The 20336-nt window shown below is 36.8% G+C and overlaps 1 non-coding gene across 1 annotated transcript; it reads left to right on the top strand.

Moving 5' to 3' along the window:
- Nucleotides 1-9800: 9800 nt before the first annotated feature.
- Nucleotides 9801-9907, top strand: LOC128292140 (small nucleolar RNA R71). The gene has a single exon (XR_008282125.1). It is a non-coding gene; the product is annotated as a small nucleolar RNA R71 (small nucleolar RNA).
- Nucleotides 9908-20336: the final 10429 nt, after the last annotated feature.

Below are 20336 nucleotides of genomic sequence, written 5' to 3'. Positions count from 1 at the left end.
CGTATCACTGGTGGAAGACTCTAATATCAATGGTTCTGAGAGACCGGGTCATTTGGGATTTCTTCCAATCTGAATTTTGAAAGAAATACATTAGTCAGAGATTCATAGATCAGAAACGTAAAGAGTTTCTTTAGCTGAAACAAGGTCGTATGTCTGTTACAGAATACGAGTGAGAATTTGTGATACTGAGCCAGTAAGCTAGAGAATGTGTTTCGACTGAAGCTATAATGTGCAAAAGATTCGAGGATCGCTTGAACGAGGATATTCGCTTATTAGTTGGAATTCTATAGATAAAAGAATTTGTAGTGCTTGTTAAACGAGCATGTAAAGCTGAAGAGCTCGGAAAAGAGAAAAGAAAAGTTGATTCAGAAGCTAGAGAAGTACGAAAGAGATCATCGAGCAAGATATTTCAATCTTCATCAAAGAAGTTTGGAGATGATTATAGTCGTTCAAAGGACAATGTGGGACATACGAGTAGAGATTGTACGAGATCACATTCGAGCTTTAGAGCTCCAGCTACTTTTGTTACTAGTGTTGGAAATGCTAGATCTAATTGACCCGAATATGGACATTGTGGTAAAAGACATCTAGGCAATTGTAGACTGTATGATCGAACTTGTTTCAAATGTGGATCTTTAGATCACTTTATTCAAGACTGTCCCGAGTCTGTTGAATAAGAGATAGCACAAAATCTGAGACCGAGTAACACCTCAACTCGTGGCAGGCCTCCCAGAAATACGAGTAATATGAGTGGTAGTCAAAGATGGACTAAAGAAACCACTGTACAGTATGAGGCTCGAGCACCTATCAGAGCCTACGCCATTCGAGCTTGATAGGAAGCTTCGTCTCTTGATGTTATAACTGGTACTTTCACAATTTATAATACTTCTGCGATTGCTTTGATAGATCCTGGATCAACACATTCGTATATATGCATGAATTTAGTATCCAGTAAGACTTTGCCTATAGAGTCCACTAAATTTGTGATTAAAGTATTGAACCCCCTAGGCAGATGTGTTTTGGTTGATAAAGTCTGCAAGAATTGTCTGTTAATGTTTCGAGACATTTGTTTTCAGACTGATCTAATGTTTTTACCCTTTGATGAGTTTGATATAATTTTGGGTATGGATTGGTTAACTTTTCACGATGCTATTGTGAACTACAAACGAAAAACCATTGATTTGAGATGCAAGAATGATGAAATAGTTCTAATTGAATCTAGTGATTTGAATGGGTTACCAGCTGTGATTTCGTCAATGAAACTCTGAGTATTGTGAGAAAAAGTTGTGATGCTTACTATGCCTATGTGATCAATTCGAAAGTGTCAGAAAAGAAAATTGAATCAGTATCTGTTGTCTGTGAATTCCCTGATGTGTTTCCTGAAGAACTTTCGGGATTACCTTCGATACGAGAAGTTGAATTTGGCATTGAATTAGTGCTCGGAACTACTCTGATTTCGATAGCTCCGTATAGAATGGTTCCGACTTAGTTGAAAGAATTAAAGTCTCAGTTGCAAGAATTGACAGATAGAGGATTTGCAAGACCGAGTTTCTCACCTTGGGATGCTCCAGTTCTGCTTGTGAAAAAGAAAGACAGTACAATGAGAATGTGCATTGATTATCGTCAATTGAACAAAGTGACTATCAAGAATAAATACCCTCTGCCTCGAATTGATGATTCGCTCGATCAATTGAAAGGAGCTACCGTGTTTTTGAAGATAGATTTGAAATTATGCTATTATCAGTTGCAAGTAAAAGACTCAGACATTCCAAAAATTGCATTCAGAACGAGGTACGACTACTATGAGTTCTTAGTTATGCCTTTCGGATTAACTAATGCACTTGCTATCTTTATGGATTTGATTAACAAAACTTTTAGACCGTATTTAGAATGATTTATTGTCGTATTCATTGATGACATTAATTTATTCACGTGATGAATCTGAGCATGCCGAGCATTTGAGAATAGTGCTACAGACCTTGTGAGATAAGAAACTGTATGCGAAGTTTAGCAAATGTGAATTCTGGTTATGAGAAGTCTATTTTCTAGGCCATATAGCATCAGCATCTAGTATCTAAGTTGATCTGAGCAAAGTTTCGGCTATTCTGGATTGGAAACCTCTGAGAAATGTTTTTGAAGTCCGCTATTTTCTTGGACTTGCCGGTTATTATCGAAGGTTCGTAAAAGGATTTTCAATGATTGCAACTCTCTTAACAAAATTACTTCAAAAAGATGTAAAGTTTGAATGGTCCAAAAAATGTCAAAAAAGCTTTGATCAAATGAAAGCCCTATTGACTGAATCTCTAGTGTTAGTACAACCAGAATCAGGTAAAGAATTTGTGATCTATAGTGATGCTTCATTGAATGGTCTGGGATGTGTTTTGATACAAGAAAGCAAAGTCATTGCTTATGCCTCGAGACAACTAAAGCCGTATGAAAAGAATTATTCGACGCGACCTTGAGTTAGCTGCGATTGTGTTTACCTTAAAGATTTGGCACCACTATCTATTCGGTGAGAAATGTCACTTATATTCTGATCATAAGAGTTTGAAATATTTGATGACTCGTAAAGATTTGAATATGTGGTAGAGAAGGTGGTTAGAACTATTAAAAGATTACGAGCTTGTTACTGATTATCATCCAGGAAAAGAAAATGTGGTTGCCAATGCTCTGAGCCAAAAATCATTGTTTGCTTTGCGTGAGTTGAATGCTCATTTGGTTATGTCCAATGATGGCATAGTATTAGCAGAATTGAAAGTGAGACTATTTTTTTTACAACAGATTATTGATGCTCAGAAGGTTGATAATGAGTTTTAGCAAAACGAGCCCAGTGTGATATAGATTCAGATTCTGAATTTCAAGTTGATAAATATGATTTTCTGAGATTCCAAGATCAGATTTGTGTCCCAAGAAATCCAGAGTTGATTCAGATGATTTTGAATGAAGCTCACAACAGTCATTTACCTGTTCATCCAGGTAGTACGAAAATGTATAATGATCTGAAACAACATTACTGGTGGTCTGGAATGAAAAGAGATATCTCTGACTTTGTTTCTAAATGTTAATCTATCAACAAGTTAAAGCTGAACATCAGGTGCCCTCTGGTTTGTTACATCCAATTATGATTCCGGAATGGAAGTGAGATAGAGTAACAATGGATTTTGTTTCGGGTTTGCCCTTATCTTCGCCAAAGAAAAATGCAATTTAGGTTGTGATTGATAGATTTAAGAAACCAGCTCATTTTATTCTGGTATGATCCGATTACTTGCTTGATAAATTAGCTGAGTTATATATTTCTGATATTGTGAGATTGCATGGTGTGCCATTATATATTGTGTCAGACAGAGATCCGAGATTCACATCACGATTTTGAAAGAAACTACAAGAGGCATTAGGTATGAAATTGCATTTCAGTACAACTTTTCACCCACAGACTGATGTGAACAAATTGTGATAAGTTTTATAATTTATGAATGTCCATTCTTGAAAACTAACTATTATCACGACAAAGGCAAGCACACCTTATCGAACAGTAGTATAGCTTATGGCAAGACCAAGATGTCAAACCCAAAGGAACTAAAAGTACTAGTATTAACTTTTTTTTTATTATTTAGCCTAAAAATAAAGGGGTTTGTTTTATCTAAACTAATTACTAAACTAAGAATGCACAGAAAGTGAATTGGGGAAATAACTTTTGGGAAAACTGAATAATTTGACAATACCTCAAGAAAAATCCACTTAGACTTCATTTGTTATTGACTTTGAATTAGACGATTTATTCATTTGACTTGATCTATAGAAATCCCTAATTTATATTATTATCTCTCTCGAGACTAACAACATCTAACCCTAGGTTGATTAATTGAAATCTCTTTGTAATTAAAACCCCTAGTGTTGCATTAACTCGATTTATAGATTCCCTTATTAGGTTTCACCCTAATTCGGCAAAATTATGTCAGCCTATCTCTAGGTGTACAATCAACTCTGCTTAATTATGTTAGATCTAATCTTAGATAGTGACTTTTTCTCCTCTGAATAAGCACATCAAAACTGGAATTAATATCCTAGAATATCAAAGCAAGAATTAAGAACACATAGTTAAGAACAAATCAAATATTTATCATATAATTCAGATAATAATAACAAGATCCGTCTTAGGTTTCATTCCCCTTAGGTATTTAGGGGTTTAGTTCATATTTATGAAGAAAACATCGCAAAAGAATAATGATAACAAAACATAAAGAAAACCCAAGAACTCTTGAAGGGAATTGAAGGGAAATCGTCAATCTTGAAGGTGAATCCGACTTCTGAGATGGATCAATGGGCTTCCTTCTAGTAATTCGTTGCTTCCTACTCTCTGTGTCTGTTCCAGGTACCTCCTAGAGTGTTTATAGAGGCTTTAGAATGCTTCAAAACCCTCAAGAGTGGTCTTTTTCGAATAGGACTAGACTTGGGCTCGGCAGGGACACGCCCGTGTGAGGTGGCTTAGGCCGTGTTGCAATCTATTAAATAGACATGGGCGTGTGAACTACCCGTGTGAGGAAGTCCAGGCCATGTTGATTTCCTATGTTGACCCATTTTGTTCGTTTTTGGCCCGTTTCTCACTCTTTTTACTCTCCTACGCTCACCTAAGTATAAAACATGAAATTAAAGGATTAGGACATCGAATTCACCAAATCTAAGGATAATTCATCCAAAAATATGCTAAGCATGGGATAAAAATATGTATAAATTATGGTTTATAAAATACCCCCACACTTAAGCTTTTGTTTGTCCTTAAGCAAAATCCTCAACCCACAATCAAAATAAATTCTTCTCAACTTATAATTCTCATCAATAGTGTCTCAAAATAATCCATAAGTAATCATACATTGAAAATTCAACTCGAAGAACATCAAAGTTTCAAACATTCCAAGTTGAGCATTTGATTATGTAAACATAGGTGCCTCCCCTCATCGAGGTGTTTAAGGACAAGAAATTTAGCACTCAATAGTCAATATAAAAAGTTATTACCATAGGCTTGAGTGAAAATCACATCTACACCACTATATATTGAGATGATACATCAATCAAAAGGTCTTTAGAGGGTTGTAACGTGGCTTTGGTTAGGGGGTGTGGTTACAAGCTGAAAAAGAAGGTTAAAATCGAGATTGAATGAAAATTACCTAACTATAAAAATACTACAATTGACAATTTACATTCCTAATTGAGCTTTTCTTCATGGATAACATCGTTTTAATCAAAGCATTACATAATTTCATACTTTTTTTTAAGAAAAAATCAAATATTATAGAACTTTGCTAAAAATAAAACATAGCTAAGAAATTTATTCAAATTGAACCTCAACAAAAATAGGGATCAATTTGATTGAGGGGATTTCAACAATAATGGGTTATGGGTTAATATTGAGGGTAAATCATTGAATGGCTTGTTAGGCTCAAGGGGGTTCACTAAGGGTTAATTATGGAGGTAGGCTTTTATGGAGTGAGTGGGTTAAACCTAGGTGCCTTTATCATCTCAGCATAACAAATCAAAGGTATGGTCTTGACATGTATAATCAAGCAAGTTCTAGAATAACAATTCGATATTGACGCACTCAAAGTAACAATAAAAGTGAGCATGAAAGAAATAATATATGCTTTAAAGGCTCAAGATCTCACAAAAATTATGGCTTTTTGATGTTTAACCTGTGAATTTCAACTCAAGATAATACCTAAACTTGGGGAAACAACCTAAAAATTTTTAATTCTCAAAAATCAACTTATCATGCTTGATTCTCTAATTCCTTAAAGTTTAAACAGTCAATGCATAAATGCCTATGTTTTAATTCAAGACATATCAATAAAAATCATAAATTAATCAAAATTCATTCTAATAATGATATGAGAAGATTATTTGAGAATAAGGAAAAATTCAGGGATTTTTCTGATAATGATTTGAATAACCCCCCTACACTTACGATGTACATTGTCCTCAATGTACAAAGATAAATTTACTGACAATATAAATATAAGATCATAAGATAGGGAGAGAAGTGAAACTTCCTGAATGATGAATGGAATCCTTGACTTGTAGTCATGGAAAGTAATTGGCAAAGGCAATGATGAGTTGGAGGAGGATACTCTGGTGGTGGTAGAGGTTGGGTTTCACAACCACAGTGTCTAGTGAAGAGGTTATCGTGGTGGTCGGGCAGGACATGGCAGTCGCGGAGAACCTTTTCCAGTGGAGTTTCAAGTTCCTAAGTAATAGTGAGCTTTGGAGCTCTTTATAACTGCGATAGAATCAATAATTCTTTAGGAAATATAAAGAAGCATGATTACTCGTAAAGAAATGGCCGAAAGTATAAATTGTTCAATATAAACTATAAAACCTAAGGATGAAATAAAATTAAAATAAAATAAAAAGTAGTTTTAAAAAGATAAAAATAAAAACATAAAAATAATAAATAAAAGTCTTTAAACATCTTCATCGCTAGATGGTTCGCGATGTAGGGGCGGCGATGAGATGTGAAGGTGCTGACAAATTTGATGTAGAGTTGCATCAATGTGATCAAAGCGCTGAAAACATTACTGCTCGAATTGAGTGAGGCGCTCAGAGATGTCAAAGAGTGAAGCCGCCACATGAACTGGACAATGAATAGGTGGTGGCTGAGAGGCTAGATCCTCGTGAGATGGAGGGACATTATCGGCAATGTCTTTTGGGTCCTCTTGCTCAGCTGACTGGACTAGGCGGTACTGGGGAGGATCAAATCCATGTCATCGTTCGATCATCCTCATATGTAGCATACTTAGGATGCCATGTGAGGACATTTGACCGATGAGAGTGAGGGAGGATGCTTACGCCGCCGTGTTGAGGAGATCAAAGTACCGTGCCAGGTGAGTCACATAAGGGCTGATGGATATGACTCCCTTCTGTGCCACTCAGTCTGATGGCGAATGGCAAGGGCAATGAAATAAGTAAGGTCGAAGACGTGTCCATTCGCGATGCTCCATAAGAAATAGGTGTCATGAGTGTTGACAACATCGATGCTCTCTAGCCGTCCTGTCAGGGTATGGGCTAAGATGGCATGTAGGTATCGCAGGGATGGGGTGAGAGGCAATTCTTGGAGCAACTCAGGTCATAGGTTGCCGAAGCAGGGACGAGGGCCCTCAAGCAATTTGAAGGAGAGTAGTGGATGTGGCAATGGAGACTTGGGAAGTCGTCGTCGTCCATGAACTCTTCCATGAATAGTCCTAACACGACTCCGAACTCAAGTACGCTCAATTGGCGGACTACACCGTCGAGACTAAACCGGACTATTCTAGGATCATCGAACTTTGTCATAGAAACTTGAAGGTGGAAGGTCAAACAGAGTTCGAGTGTGAGCTCGAGGTACGTTGGCTCGACGATCTCGAAGAATAGCCCCCATGGGTCAGTCGTCAGGAGGGCCCGAACTGCATCAGCCAGTTAGATTTGTTCTGGTACAACCCAGTCAATGCAACGATTCACACCTAAGGGTCGGGCGCATAATATCTAGAATAGCTCCTCCTGTGGTCCCGGTGGAAATTGGAGGAATGGGTGCCTGATCTCGGTGGTAGGTCCCGAGGAGGATGCTACTCCTTTATATTTCTTTGAGGCGGGAACAACAGTCTTTTTGCCGCCTGGATCTGACATGATATACCTGTAAAAAGAACTACTCTTATATCTTGATGAATGTAAAAGATATCAACAAATTCAAAAAGGAATTAATCATGAATTAAACTAACAAATGCAATCAAAAATTACTAACACTAACAAGACTCAACCAAAAGCAATCAAACTTGACAGAGATTTTATGGCAAAAGGCAAAGTGATAGCATGACTAAATTAAAAACAAACAAGATGAAAGTAGCTAAGCATGGTAAGAATATGGTACAAAGTATGTGAACTAAATCCTAGGAATGAGGATGATAAACAATTAGTAACAAAATAATAGGGTAAAAAAAATCATGTTAGTAAGCATCAAAAGAAAGTAAAAGAAAAAAACCGTTAGAAGAGGACCGGTGGTCAGAGGACGGCGTGAAGTTTGGGTGCAGTTGGGGTCGGCCACGGGTGTGGGTGATGGGACCGTGTGGGCCATGCAAGGAGAGAAGAAGAGAGAGGAGAGAAAAAATAGGAGAAGAGAAGAGGGCTAGAGGTGGCCAATTAGTGGTGGGGAAGAGGATTTCGGCGACTAGGGTTAGGTTTTGGGGAAAGGGATCATGAATATTGAGCGATTTATATAGATTTTGAGGCACACGGCCGTGGGGCATGCCCGTGTGCCTTTATTTTAGCCCTATGTTTCGTGATTTTTAAATTTGGGGCACGTCCGAAATTCGACCCACACCCGTATTCGTTAGGCGTGTTGGTGCCACGGCCATGTCCTGCTTCGTTCGCTTCTCCCACGCCCGTGTTAATTTCACAGTCTTGAGCATGGATGGTGGGCACGGGCATGTCGGACGCCCATGTTTTTCTGACAGTTTCATCCATGGCTATATCACACGGCCTTGGCAACGTATCGAATCCCGTGTTGGAAAAACTTTCACTCTATTTTCACACGACCGTGTCGCACAGCCGTGTGGCCTCCCATGGTTTGAGGACGGCATAAGGCACGCCCGTGTGCCTGGCCGTGTGGTTTCTAAAAAAACCTGTGTTCATGTACTCAGTAAGTGATTTAATGTTAAAAATTAAAAATTAAAGAAGTTAACACCGTTAGTTCTCGGGTTGCCTCCCGAGAAGTGATTATTTATAGTCTAAGCTCGACTTACCTCTCTGTTGTGTGGTCATGGTGGTGTGATGAGTTTACACTCCTTATTCCTTCTATCAAACTCAAAATAAGATTTTAGACGGGTACGATTTACCTTAAAGGTGCCGAATTTAGGATGAATTACCTTGACTGTCCCATATGGAGAAATGTTGAGTACCGTAAGAAGGATTGCTCCATTAGGTTCAGAAGTGGCAATTCGACGGTCTGCTGCATCTACTAGTACTTTGTCTCCAACCTTAAGTTGATTTGGTGAAACATTGAGCTCGTCATGGTGTGGTTTTGGTCTATTGTGTGCTCTCGGTTTCTATGTTTGCCATTCATTTAGTTCCTCAATTTGTAGCCTTCATTCTTCATAGATGGGTCCTTTGTTGTTACTTGAACAAGGCTCATGTATGCTTTTCGAACGTGTTTCCTGCCAAAAAGATTGCACCACATGATCAGTATTAGTAGAATTTCAAGCTTGAAGATTGGGATAATCTTTTTTAGCATCTCTTTAAAGTTCGGCTTCTTTTCCTGTTGGTAAGGTCGTTGTTGAAAACCCAGAGGATGTTGTAGCCTTTGATTCCCTTGACTACTCCACGAGAAATTGGGATGGTTCCTCGAACCTGCATTATATGTGATACTATATGGGTTATTTTGAGGTCTAGAATTATTGTTACCCATATATTTAACTTGTTCCTCCTCGGTGTTGGGGTTGAAGGATTGATATTCTATATGCACTCCTCCTCCATTTGAATCTCATCTCATCAGTAGATATACCTGAGTAGAACCATGTAAACTGTCAATCTTTTTATTTAAAAGTTCTACCTAGTTAGATAGCATAGTAACCGTGTCGAGGTTGAAAACACCAGCTGCTTTTGTCGGCTTTGTTCTCATGACTTCCCATTGATAGTTATTCAGTGACATCTCTTCAATAAATTCGTAAGCCACTTTAGGTGTTTTGTTATTGATAGCCTCATCAGTAGCTGCATCAATAAGTTACCTTGTTGAGGGGTTCACACCATTGTAAAACGTTTGAACCTGCAACCATAAAGGTAACCCATGGTTAGGGCACCTTCTCAATAGATCCTTGTATCTCTCCCATGCATCATAGAGTTTTTCTAGATCCATCTGCACAAAAGAAGAGATATCATTCCTCAATTTAGCCATTTTAGCCGGTGGAAAATATTTAAGTAAAAACTTTTTGGTCATTTGTTCCCAAGTAGTAATTGACCCTCGTGGTAACGAGTTCAACCACTGTCTAGCTTTGTTCCTCAACGAAAAGGGAAATAACTGAAGGCGAATGGCATCATCATAAATGCCATTGATTTTAAAAGTATCACAGAATTCCAAAAAAAATTCCAAATGAGTGTTTGGGTCCTCGTCCTACAAACCATCAAACTGAACAAACTGTTGTATCATTTGAATCGTGTTTGTAACACCCCGAACCCGAGACCGTTGCCGGTGTCGGACACGAGGGGCTAACAAGCCAAAACCACTTATGGCACCGACCAATTTGACATTCCCAGGCAAGCTGGAAAACTGCATCGCTGTTGCCTTAAAAAGCATATCTCGAGTTTCACAACTCGGAAACTGATTCCATAAATTTTCCCTGAATTTAGACTCACATATCCATCCATGGATTTATTTCTAGAATTTTTGGTCAGGCCAATTGGTACAGTTTATTAGTTAAAGTCACCCATGTTACAGGGGGTCGACTACACTGACCTTCGCATGTTACAACTTGAATATCTCTCTGTACAGGGTTTCAATACTGATGTTGTTTGTTTCTAATGAAACTAGACTCAAAAATGAATCTGCACATATAAGGAATGACTTCTAATTCATTCTGGATAATTTATGGTAAATTTTCAAAGTCGCGACAGGGGACCCAGAAACTGTTCTGGCCCTGTCTCACGAGAACTTTAATATCTCTCGGTATACTGTTCATATGATCGTTTCGTTACTTTCATATGAAAATAGACTCGTCAAGGTTCGATCACATAATTTATTCACTATTTAACACCGTTCCTACAAATTTTGGTGATTTTCCACATCCACGTCAATGCAGCTGGCAGCATCTGTTTTTAAGGTAGGCTTTACCTATATTGTAGTTCCCATGAACCAACTATAGTCTAGTCATACTTAGGTCCACATATGATCATATTTAGCCATTCCAATGGCTGATCATGTGACCAACTCTCTCATTCCAAACCATAATCACATCATGAAACCAAATATAATTACAAACTACAAATGGTCTAATTCCATACTCCACTATTACTTAACCATTTTCGCATGGCCGATACATATACATCACAAGTACTTAAAAACAACCGAGGGTAGTCCTATACATGCCATATCCAAAACTCAACTAAAGGAGTACCAAAAAGGGCTTTGATAGTGTGGTTGACTTCAACTTCTATGATCCCGAATCCGATCGCTAACGAGCAAAATCTATAAACAGAGAAACAAAGAAACGGAGTAAGCAATTTATGCTTAGTAAGTTTCGAGCCATAATATACACACAACCAAAGCATAGCATTCAAGTAGCTAAACAATAATTCATATGCACAATTTCTCAAAGACATGCTTACTTCACAATCCCAACTCTTATATTCATACACAAATAACGGCCTAGATAATGCCGATAGCTCATTTATCATTAGAGCGAATATTCAGACAAGATTTACTCATAGTGTGCAAAGCACACACAAAACATACCTTGTTGTTGGGAATTTCACAAGTGCAATAACTGAAAATTTTCCAGCAGCTTATAAATTTCAATTCACATACCTTCGGAGTTTATCCGGATATAACTACTGCTCAAAACACCTTCGGACATAGCCCGTTATGGTAACCGCACAAATGCCTTCGGACTTAACCCGGATATCACAACTCGACAATTGCCTTGGGCTTAGCCCGATATCATAGCTCGACAATTGCCTTCGGCTTAGCCCGGATATCACTCAAACATTCATACACATCTTTGTTTCATTTTCACAACAAAACTTTTATGCACAATTCACTTAACAAAAATATCATTTCGGCTCAATGGCCATATACAAGGGCAGAATTTCGATTGCATATTACTTCATTCAATCGAATCAAAATCTAAGTTTCGATACTCGAAAACTTACCTCGGATGTTGTCGAACGATTCCGATGGCTATTCGACTACTTTTTCCTTCCTTTATCGGATTTGGTCCCCTTGCTCTTGAGCTTAATTTAACAAATAATTTGATTCAATCATTTGAGTATCAAAAGAAGAACTCAAGGCACTCAGCCCACATATATTCACTAGACATTAAAGTCACATAAGTACGAATTCATGAATCGACTTAACACACAAAGCCTTCAACATGCTTACTCATGGCGAACAACACAACCTCTTAGGCACTCATTCATGGCCGATTTTGCATGTTGATGTTGAGGCCAATTACATGTTTAACACCACACATGAATGGCACACATTTTACTAGCTAATGCTTTACATATTGTAGCTCAATACTTATAATATAGCATCAAGCACTCATATGGCCGATTATACTTAGCCATTCTTGCACCAAATCAACAATAAATTCCAAGATTTTCACATCATATGTGTACTAGGCCGAATGTACTTGCAATTTCACAACCATTCTTCAACATTTTCTTCTTTAAACAAACATTTTTATCACTCACTTCATAACCAAATCATCATGTGCAAACATACATACACATATAGGTGCATGGCCGAACCTCAAGGTGTTCATAACCATCTAAAACATAAATTTTTACCAATCAAGTAACAAGCATAAATCATGCTCATGAATGCATCATGGCCGAATACATCACATTCATACCCCTTTCAACTTCGGTCATGGTTAAACAAAGAACTCAATGTCTTACTCAAGATTGCTACAAAGAAATTTCAAGAGTAGCCAATCCATCATTGCATGCATCATTATCAAGCTTCACATTTAGCATGCAATGGCTTTAACACAATATCAACCTTGGCCTAATACCATTTCCATGGCATAACAAGGATTTGAACCATGGCTAACATGAACATCAAGTTAGCAACTAAAACATGCATGAATCTCATGACACAACTTCATACATACCTTAATCTTGATGCAAGTATAGCCAAATCTCCTTCTAGATCTCTTCTAAACCAAAAGATGGTGCAAAAATCCTACCTTCTTCCCTAGTAATTTCGGCCAAAAAGGAAAGAACAAGGATGAACAAATTTTTCTTTTCTTTTCTTTCACTCACGGCACAAGGGGAAAGGATGAGCAATTTTTTGATTTTTTGTTTCTCATCCAACATCATTAATTTTTTATCATTTAATACATCATGCATTAAGAAAACATGTTTCAACATGTTTTCTTTGCCCATAAACCATGTCATGGCGGCCACTAAGCTTCTTTTGGGGAAATTTGACATGCAAATCCTTTATTTTTGCATGCATGATCAACTAGTCATCACACATCTTCCCATCATACTTTCAAAGTTTACTACTAGGTCCTTTCTAGTGAAATTTACCTTTATAACTCTAAATCGAAACATCAAAAATGTCACACATGAATACACACATATTATAGGCATCAAAATAAATTTTAAATTATTTTTATGCCTCGATTTTGTGGTCCCGAAACCACATCCCGACTAGGGTCAATTTTGGGCTGTCACAGTGTTAGGTTTCAGTTCAAAATTATTTGCAGCAATAGCAGGCCTAACTATACTTGACTCAGTTCCTGTTAAAGTCGGTTTAGTATAATCATTTATAGTGCGTGGAGCAGGATTCTGATTTACTGGATCAGCAGCAATTGCAGGAGGTAGCGGGTTTTCCTGATTTTCAGCCATCTCCTCGGTTATGGTGGAAATCTCATCCTCTTACTCTTCCTTTGTGTCTCTTAGGCTTCTCTTTATTTCTCTTCATTTCTACGAGCTGTGCGATCGATCTCACTATCAAAAAGTAATGGTCCCAACGGGTTTCTTCTAGTCATAAACTATAAAAACCTGCCAGAAGGAAAAAGAAAATTTAGTAACAAAAATCAAAATAAAATTTAAATTACAATAAAATAAATGGCTAAAGTAATAAAAATTAAGTGTTCCTAATATCTTGTTCCCCGGCAACAGCGCCAAAAACTTGATATGAACAAATCATGATAAGTTTTATAATTTATGAATGTCCCTTCTTGAAAACTAACTATTATCATGATAAAGGCAAGCGCACCTTATCGAACAGTACTATAACTTATGGCAACACCAGGATGTCAAACCCAAAGGAACTAAAAGTACTAGTATTAACTTTCTTTTTATTATCTAGCCTAAAAATAAAAGGGTTTGTTTTATCTAAACTAATTACTAAACTAAGAATGCACAAAAAGTAAATTGGGGAAATAACGTTTGAGAAAACTGAATGATTTGGACAATACCTAAGGAAAAATCCACTAGACTTCACTTGTTATTGACTTTGAATTAGACGATTTATTCATTTGACTTGATCCATAGAAATCCCTAATTTATATTATTATCTCTCTCGACACTAACAACATCTAACCCTAGGTTGATTAATTGAAATCTCTTTCTAATTAAAACCCCTAGTGTTGCATTAACTCGATTTATGGATTCCCTTATTAGGTTTCACCCTAATTCGAAAAAATAATGTCACCCTATCTCTAGGCGTGCAATCAACACCGCTTAATTATGTTAGATCTACTCTTAGATAGGGACTTTTTCTCCTATGAATAAGCACATCAAAACTTGAATTAATATCCTGGAATATCAAAGCAAGAATTAAGAACACATAGTTAAGAATAAATCAAATATTTATCATATAATTGAGATAATAATAACAAGATCCGTCTTAGGTTTCATTCCCCTTAGGTATTTAGGGGGTTTAGTTCATATTTATGAAAGAAAACATCTCAAAAGAATAATGATAACAAAACATAAAGAAAACCCAAGAACTCTTGAAGGGAATTGAAGGGAAATCTTCAGTCTTGAAGGTGAATCTGGCTTCTGAGATGGATCAGTTGGCTTCCTTTGAGTAATTCCTTGCTTCCTACTCTCTGTGTTCATTCTAGGTAACTCCTGGAGTGTTTATATAGGCTTTAGAATGCTTCAAAACCCTCAAGAGTGGCCTTTTCCGAATAGGACTAGACTTGGGCTCGACAGGGACACGCCCGTGTGAGGTGGCTTAGGCCTGTTGCAATTTGTTAAATAGACACGGGCAAGTGAACTACCCGTATGAGGAAGTCCATGCCGTGTTAATTTCCTACGTTGACCTATTTTCTTCGTTTTTGGCCCGTTTCTCGCTCTTTTTACTCTCCTATGCTCACCTAAGTATAAAGCCTGAAAGTAAAGGATTAGGAGCATAGAATTCACCAAATCTAAAGATAATTCATCCAAAAATATGCTAAGCATGGGATAAAAATATGTATAAATTACGGTTTATCACAGACTGATGGTCAATCTGAGTGGATTATTCAGATTTTCGAGGATATGTTGAGATGTTGCATTCTTGAGTTTGAAGGTTTGTGGGAACAGTATTTGCCTTTGATAGAATTTGCTTATAATAATAGTTTTCAATCAAGCATCAAAATAATACCGTATGAAGCCATATATGTTAGAAAATGTCGTACACCTTTGTATTGGTCAGAACTCAGTGAAAATAAGATACACAGGGTTGATTTGATAAAAGAGACTGAACATAAAATAAAAGTGATTTGAGATAGTTTGGAAGTAGCTTCCGATCATCAGAAATCTTTCGTAGATTTGAAAAGAAAAGACATTGAATTTGAGATCGGCGACAAAGTGTTTCTAAAAGTATCTCCATGGAAGAAAGTACTTTAATTTGGAAGAAAAGGCAAATTGAGTCCGAGGTTCATCAGGCTGTATGAGATTATCGAGCATATTAGACCGATTGCATATTGATTGTTGTTGCCACCAGAGCTAAAAAAGATTCATGATGTGTTTCACGTATCGGTGCTTCGACGATATAGATCCGATCCTTCGCATGTAATTCCTCCGTCTGAGATTGAGATCCAATCCGATATGACTTACGAAAAAGAACCGATCCATATCTTAGCTCGTGAGATTAAAGAATTGAGAAATTCTGTTAGTAAAATTAATGTGGCATCGACACGGTATTGAAGAGGCTATGTGGGAGCCTGAGGATGTTATGAGACAGCAATATCCAAATCTGTTCAACGGTAAGATTTTTGGGGACGAAAATCCCTAAGGGGGGAGAATTGTAACAGTCCGGTTTAGACCCTAGTCAAAATAGTGGTTTTGAGACCACAAATTCGAGACAAAAAATATTTTAATATTATTTTCTGTGTTTATTATATGTGAATTGACGTGAGTGAAAGTTTCGTATGAAAATTTTATCATTTGTGTGCCCGATTTGATAAAAGGACTTAATCACATAAAATGCAAAAGTGACTTGCTATTTGTTAATGTACTTAATTGATATGATTTGTTTCTATGAAAGTCCTTATAAGGTTATTATGCCATTGAAAGGTTAATGGACATTTTTGACCATGAATTATATGTTGGTTATTAATGATTCACTAAAGGCATATTAGTAAATTATCAAATAAGTGATAATTTAATACAACCAACATCAAAATTAGCTTCTTATTCATCATTTTTGGCTGAAAATCACAAAGAAAATTAGGGTTGGAAGAGCTTTCATATTCGACACTATCAAGTTTTGAAGTAGGTATGTTTTTGTGTCGGGTTTTGATAATTTCTAAGTTTTTGTGATTGTTTCTTTGTGTTCTACTAAGCCCATGTCATAATTTCTGATTTTGTTGATGATTTTGAGTTATGCCATTGATGAAATTGTGAGCTTTATGAAGTTAAATGATAGAAAGTGAAAGATATGTGTTGGGTTAGTATATTTTTTCTTTGAATTTTTGATGAATTTGAGTAATTTGGGCTAAATTATAAAAATGATATTTTGAGGGACTAAAATGTGAAAAAAAATGAAATGTAGGGGCTTATATGAACACTATGAATATTCAGCTATGTAACATCTCAAAATAGGGCCAACTCGGAACAGTGGTTTTGGGACCACTAATCCGACGTTGAAATATTTATTTTATGATTGTTATGAGGTCTAGAATACGAGAATATGCATGTGCTAAAGTTTCATGAAGAAATTCTATGAGTAAGGTGTCCAATTGGAAAATAATGACCAAATTGAATAAATTGTAAAACTTGGATTCTAGAAGCAATTTGTATGAAATTGCTTTAGATTATTAATTAAAAGGTTTTAAAGAGACAATTTCCCAATTTCTAAGCTTTTGGACAAAAATGGGCATGTATGGATAAAATTTAAAGAAATGGCTTGAGGGCATTTTAGTCATTTGGCTAATTAATGAAATAAAATTGGAAAAATAAGCCAAAAATCAGCCATTCTTCTCCCTCATCTAGCCGAAATTCTCAAGCTTTCTATAGCTAGGGTTTCCAACATGTTCAAGCTCAATAATAAGTTCTCCCTAGCCCCGTTTTTAATCTTCTTCGTATTTTTGAAATCCCGGTAGCTTACTCTCTCTATTTCTACCTATATTTTGAGTTAGGGTTCATGTTTACAAAATGACCCATGTGTGACATGTTTATTCTTTGATGTTTTATGGAGGAATATGAAAGCTGGATGTGTTATAAACATCTTTTTCTAGGTGATTTTCATGAAAGACCCTAAAAGGACCTATTTGCAAAAGGTGTAAAATATGTTGTAGAAATATGAAATAATGGAAAATATGGACTGCCATAAGAGGAAAGAACATTCGGCTAGGCTTGGGTAATGTAGAAATTGCATGCATTTCATTGTACGAGCCTAGGGACTAAATTGTAAAAATGTGAAAGTTTAGGGGCAAAACGATCATTTGGACTGAGAGTTAAATTTAGGCTCAAAAAGAATAATGTGAGGTATTGATGAGTCATTTTTATTGTTATAGATCCCGAGGAGCAAATTCTGGAGGTCGATCGAGGAAAACAAAAGGTTTCGGAATAACCAAAACACGATACCGAGACAAGTTCCAGGTAAGTTTGAATAACTTAAAGTAAACTCTTAATATGTCTAACTGCATGGTTTATGAATGTATGAAAATTCATGAAATATATCCTTAATAATGACATGTTAATAAATTTCCCGGTTGTGGTTAAAAAGGGGAACTCGATGGTTAAACCATAATTTACATGTCACTTTGAGATCATGCATGTGTTACGGAATGGATTTAGCCTGGACGGGTAATCCGTTGATCTCAAATACATAAAAGATCTAGCCTGGACGGGTTTTCCTTAAGTGATTGAGCCTCCCGAAGAATATGTATGCATTGTGGATTCAGCCCGGATGGGTAATCCGATTAGGGTTTGAATTTAGCCTGGACTAGTAATTCAGATCCGAGCTTATTAAGGGTGTTTGTCGTTATAAGGGATTTAACATGGCTGGTAATCCCACCGTAAGATGTGTGGTTCGCGGGAGTGCATATATGAGATGATCACTCTTATGACTTGACAGTAAATGGATAACCCATCAAGATTTCCAAGAAACTCAACGGGATTAATATCAGTTATGTATATATATGAAATTGTTGAATGATGAGCTCATCTAAAACTAATTACATGGTGCATTGTTATGTGACTAACTTGTGGATTAAGTGCATGTGATAGGAAACCCATTCCATACTTGATGGTTTTATTGCTTAATATGGTTGCATGTTAATTACCCGGTAAGTTTACTTCCCAGTTATTCGAGCTTACTAAGCATGTAAATGCTTACCCCTCTCTTTTCCCTGTCTTACAGAGCTCTTAGACTCACGAAGATTGGAAGATGGTTGGAAAGTCAACACACTATCATCTTGTCTAGCTTTGGTATATAGACACTTTTATTTTGTTCAATGGCATGTATAGTGTAACACCCTGTACCCGAGTCCGTTACCGAAATCGAACACAAGGTGCACACAAACTTAGTTTAACTATCTTCACAGTCCATTTAGAAATTTCCAGACAAGCTGGTTACTGCATCAGTGACGCCTTAAAAATCATATCTTGAGTTTCAAAGCTTGAAAATCTGTTTCGTAATTTTTCCCTGAAACTAGACTCATTTTTCCATCTACAGATTTGTTTCTAGAATTTTTTGTTAAGCCAATTAGTACAGGTTATTAGTTAAAGTCTCCCCTATTGCAGGGATGGACTACACTGACCTTCGTGCGTTTCGAATTGGATATCTCCCTGTACAGGGCTTCAATACTGATTCTGTTTGTTTATATAGAAACTAGACTCAGAGAGGAATCTACACATATATGGCATGACTCCTAATTATCTCTGGTTAATGTAAAATGATTTTCCAAAGTCGGAATAGGGGATCCAGAAACCGTTCTGGCCCTATCTCACAAGAACTTTAATATCTCTTAACATATAACTTATATGACCATTTCGTTTCTTCCATATGAAAGTAGATTCATCAAGGTTCATTTAAATAATTTATTCACTATTTAATACCATTCCTACTATTTTTAGTGATTTTTCACATCCACATCACTGCTGCTGTCAGCATCTGCCTTTATAGTAGGCTTTACCTATTTCATACTTTCCATGATTCAATTGGCCCTTTTTGCATACATAGCACAAAGTGTGATCATGATTAACCATTCCAATGGCTAATCGTTTCAAAACAATTCCATACCTCATAATGATCAACATACAAATGATTATAGTACTATGCTAAAAACGTATATAAGCCATTTTCGCATGGCTATCCAAGTTTACACAAACCGAAAGGTACATGACCTACAACAAAAGGGTAGTCCTATACATGCCATTTCAAAGTTCAACCAAAGTTGTACCAAAATGGGGGCTTTGATAGTGTGGATGACTTCGACTTTGTTGATCCCGAATCCGATAGCTAACGAGCGAAACCTATAAAACAGAGAGCCAAAGCAACGTGGTAAGCATTTTAATGCTTAGTAAGTCTCAAGCAATGAAATCAGCTTTGACTAAAGTATTACATTCACAAGGCTGAATGAATCACTTTATTAATACACATTCCCATAATCATACTTATTTCACATTACCGACCCTTATGTTCATACACAAAAGAACAACTTAGCTAAAGGCGGTAGCTCGTTTATCAACCGAGCGCATACTTACTTGTAAGGACTCAACTAATTCAAGCACATACAAACATACCTCATTGCTGGAATTTTCACAAGTGTATAAACTGAAATTTTTACAGCAAGATTGCTCACTTCGAATCACGTACCTTGGATTTAACCGGATATAGCGACTCGCTTCGATTGTCTTCGGACCTAGCTCGGTTATAGTGATTCATACGATTGCCTTCGGTCTTAACCGCATTTGGTAACTTGCACAAATGCCTTGGTCTTAGCCCGGATATAACAACTTCACGAATGCCTTGGTCTTAGCCCGGATATAATTACTAGCATAATTGCCTTGGGACTTAGCCAGGATATCATTCCAATGTTCATTTACACATATATCAATAATCAAGACACATCCATAATTCATTTTCGTTACTAAGGCTCTAACACAAAATATTTATCAAACCTTTACAATTCGCTCAATAGCCACACACA

Source organism: Gossypium arboreum, chromosome 4, assembly GCF_025698485.1.
Source record: "Gossypium arboreum isolate Shixiya-1 chromosome 4, ASM2569848v2, whole genome shotgun sequence".
Lineage (NCBI taxonomy): Eukaryota > Viridiplantae > Streptophyta > Magnoliopsida > Malvales > Malvaceae > Gossypium > Gossypium arboreum.
Note: the sequence above shows the minus strand (reverse complement) of the source record. Positions and strands in the feature narration are given on the sequence as shown.